Source organism: Mandrillus leucophaeus, unplaced genomic scaffold (genome assembly GCF_000951045.1).
Source record: "Mandrillus leucophaeus isolate KB7577 unplaced genomic scaffold, Mleu.le_1.0 Scaffold208, whole genome shotgun sequence".
In the NCBI taxonomy this organism is placed as follows: Eukaryota; Metazoa; Chordata; class Mammalia; order Primates; family Cercopithecidae; genus Mandrillus; species Mandrillus leucophaeus.
This window is the reverse complement of record NW_012102121.1, coordinates 2648870-2652962: the sequence shown is the minus strand read 5'-3', so window position 1 is coordinate 2652962 and position 4093 is coordinate 2648870. Positions and strand designations below refer to the sequence as shown.

Sequence of the window (4093 nt, the reverse complement as noted above, 5' to 3'; positions counted from 1 at the left end):
GCTCGCGTTCCGCGCCGGGGCGAAGGCGGGGTCCGGGTAGATGCTGCCACCAGCACGTGCCTGGGGTGGGGAGAATGACTCATCCAGCGGGTCCTACCAGCCGTCCCCGCAGGGCTTCGGGCTCACGACCCTGGCACTGGGGCACTCACCTTTGCAGTACCCCACTGGCCTCCGGAGGGTCCCAAGGAGCCTTCACATAGTCCTCGGCTGGCCCAGCCTACCCTATGCGCCGTTTTCTGGGATTATTGGTTTTTCATCTCCAGCAGCGAGGCTGTGCTGTCGTGTAACCCACTTTTTGCTGCAGCAACCTCATCCCTCACACTATCCAAACAGCTAACTTGTCAGAAGGCCAGCAATTCTGAGGGCTATAATGTGCATTACACCAAACTACATGCTTTGAAGAGGGCAAGAAAAAGATCAAATCGTAAGACACCCAGCAACTAATTATAAGGAAAATCTGAAGATATGCAAATGATATGCCGAGATCCCTTTAATTTATATTAATTGCATTTACATTTTAAAAATACCTTCATTTTCTTATGCATTCAATTTATTTACCTCAAATATAATGCACGTCATTTTTTGAGCGTCTAGTATTTGTTACATACTGTGTTAGGTAACCTGGTGGGATATGAAAAAGAAATTTTGCCCTTAATGTGGAATTTACCAATAGGGGATATAAGGTAAGTATGGTATATTTCTATCACTTTAAAACACAAAGTGCCAGGTACTATTCTAAATGGTATAAATATATTGTCATTACTTTTCACATCATCCCTTTGAGGGAGTGTACTGTTAGTTTCAACATTTTGCCAGTGATGAAACTGAGGCACAGAGAGGTTAAACAACTCGCCCAAGGTCACATGGCTATATGTGATGGAGGTGAGACTGAAATCCAGGTATTCTGATTTCATACCACAAGCTCCTATTTCTCAGTACTGTCACTGAGAAAGGAAAGTCTATAAACCATTAATATATGGAGTTCTAAATTTAGTACTTATTAGTTCTAAAATGAGTGCTTATTTCTCAAGAGACACTATGGTTATTTTGCTTGTTGTGAAACTAGCGCTAAAAAGCAGAGTGAGCTATCCATATAGTCTGGGGGTCCCCTAACTTTCTTTAGAATTACATCATAACAGTTTCACTGATAGGCTTCTCCGAACTGTTTTTAGTAAGTGTTTTATTTCTAGGCCGTCTGATGGGCTTATATGGAAAAGGAGGTTGTAACATCATCATATAAATCTCTGTCGGTTAATTCCTTCCTTCATTCAAAAAAATGTATATCGTGGCCAGGCGCAGTGGCTCACACCTGTAATCCCAGCACTTCGGGAGGCTGAGGCAGGTGAATCACCTGAGACCGAGACCAGCCTGGCCAACATAGTGAAACCCCACCTCTACTAAAAATAAAAATTAGCCCGGTGCAGTGGCATGTGCCTGTGTTCTCAGCTACTCAGGAGGCTGGGGCAGGAGAATCTCTTGAACCCAGGAGGCAGAGGTTGCAGTGAGCCAAGATCGCACCACTGCATTCCAGCCTGGGCGACAGCGAAACTCCGTCACACACACACACAAAAGTACATTGTGCATCTGTAGCATGCCAGGCATCGTGCTGAGAACTAGAAAGGGTGCAAATAAGAGTAAGACACAGTACTTTCCCTCAAAGAACTATAATCTCATAGAGGACAAGCATTGACAGAGAACCATAATCATACTACAAAAGAGAAAATCAGTTGTGCGCAGTAGAGGAATGAAATGCAATGGAAGTTCCAAGGTGGGAGAGACAGATTACTTCATGAAGGGAGGTATTTGGGTTAAGGAATGCATAATGATCATTTAAATTATTGTTGGTATTAAAACATTAAAAGTCATATCAAAATTTGTCAATTTCATTTTTTAATTACATGCAGTTTTTCTCATGTTGAGGAGAGACAGCTTTTACTATTTTATTCAGAGAGTGGAGAGGTTAGAAAGTGCAAACTTTTTGGAGGTAGTTTACTTTATGCAAGTGGAGGACACAGAATGATGCACAAGGTAAGATTTTCAAGGTCAAAGGAATAGCAAAAGAAAAAGCAAGGCAGGATTGAATAAGGTTGGTCTGGAGGCAGCTGGGACTCTGACAAGGTGAAACTGTTGCTAGAGAGCAGCCTGTACCACTCTTTTTTTTTTTGAGACAGAGTCACATTCTGTTGCCCAGGCTGGAGTGCAGTGGCTTGATCGCGGCTCACTGCAACCTCCGCCTCCCAGGTTCAAACGAGTCTCCTGCTTCAGCCTCCTGAATAGCTGGGATTACAGGCATGTGCCACCACACCCAGCTAATTTTTGTATTTTTAGTAGAGACGGGGTTTCGCCATGTTGGCCAGGCTGGTCTTGAACTCCTGACCTCAGATGATCCCCCTACCTTGACTTCCCAAAGTGTTGGGATTGCAGGCATGAGCCACTGCGCCTGGCCCTAGCCTGTACCACTTTTAACTGTCTTTATGAGGCAGGGACTGTTTTCAACTTTTTTTTTTTTTTTTGCATATTCTTTGGCTATGGCAAACATATGCCAAAAATATTCTGGGGTGGTCTGAGTTCAGATATTTATGACCATAAGTTTTTGGGCTTATAAGATTGACAAATACAGTTACCACCATGTTAATGTCTAGAAAATAGAGAATATTATTCTGGCTGGGTATGATGGCTCACACCTGTAATCCTTGCACTTTATGAGAGCGAGGTGAGAGGGTCACTTGAGCCCAGGAGTTTGAGACCAGCCTGGGCAACATAGCAAGAAACAATCTTTCACTTCCAGCAGCGAAGCTGTGCTGTTGTGTAAAATTATGCTAAAAAATAATACTTAAAAAAGAGAATATTGTATGCTCAACTAATGTTTAATAAAAAAGGAGCTGGGAAAGGAAGGAAAGGCTATTTGATAAGTAACTAAATTCTTAGATGTTTTAATATGGTAGGTAATAGAGAGCCTCTGTAAGTTTTTGTTTTTGCTTTCTGAGACAGGGTCTTGCTCTGTCACCCAGGCTGGAGTGCCATGCACTATATGTTTTTTTTTCTTGTAAGTTTTTGAGCAGAGTAGTAACATCTTAAGGACCACCCTAGGTGGTCCTTAAGCATTTAGAATTATTATCTTTTAGGTAAAGGACTGAATGAGAGTGTATATGATATTTTGTTTGTAGTTTAAACAAATTGTAAAAGTATAAACATGAAGATGAGACTAATTTCTCTTAGGCCTTAGACAAAAACCTGTTGGGGTATTAAAGAGACTGTGGGGGGAAATCAGAATGACACCAAACTCTGTGTTGTCCTCATATCCTGATGGTGAGCTCATGTAGAAGAGAATCTGTGCAACCTTTTTGCTTACAATACACATCTCTTGGGGCCACTGCCTAGCACACAATTCCCCCTTTGTTGTGAATGGCTTCAGTGCACAAGGACAAAGCCCCAGTGGCCTTCTCAGATTTAGGGCATTCATCCCTTGGCTGCCGCTAATTGATCCAGAGGTAGACAGCCAACCAAAGTTGGTGCAATTATACTCACTCAGGAACCTGAAACTCAAAACAGAGAAGCAAAGAGTCTGAGAACTGTGGTGCGTACATTAGTGACAGTGTGTCCTGAAGTGAAGACCTACCCACTGCTGCTGTGGGTCCCTGCTCTTCCTACGTCTTGGTTCTTCTGATCCTTCCATCCCTTTATATGTGTGTGTGTGTGTGTGTGTGTGTGTGTGTGTGTGTGTGTGTATGTGTGTTTGTTTTTTGAGATGGGATTCTTGCTATGTTGCCCAGGCAGGTCTCAAACTACTGGGCTCATGCTATCCTCCTGCCTCTGCCTCCCTAAGTGCCGGGATTACAGATGTGAGACACTGTGCCCATCTCTTCCATCCCTTTGAATGCTTCAGCCAGCCTGTGGGTTTCCATTGCTTACAACCAAAGGGTTTTTGTTGTTGTCGTTGTTTGTTTGTTTTAAGAGACAGGGTCTTGCTCTGTTGTCCAGGCTGGAGTGCAGAGGCACAATCACAGCTCACTGCAGCCTTGACCTCCCAGGCTCAAGTTATCCTCTCACCTCAGGCTCTCGAGTAGACATCATGCCTGGCTATTAAAAAAAA

General features: G+C 43.3%; 1 protein-coding gene across 1 annotated transcript in view; it reads right to left on the bottom strand.

The window, feature by feature from the left end:
* KIAA1045 (KIAA1045 ortholog) overlaps positions 1 to 360 on the bottom strand; it is a 25396-nt gene extending 25036 nt beyond the window's left edge. Inside the window, exon 1 of the mRNA XM_011980084.1 lies at positions 150 to 360. The gene's annotated coding sequence lies outside the window, so the exon portion shown is untranslated. The remainder of the gene's footprint in view (positions 1 to 149) is intronic.
* Between the last annotated feature and the right edge of the window lie 3733 nt (positions 361 to 4093).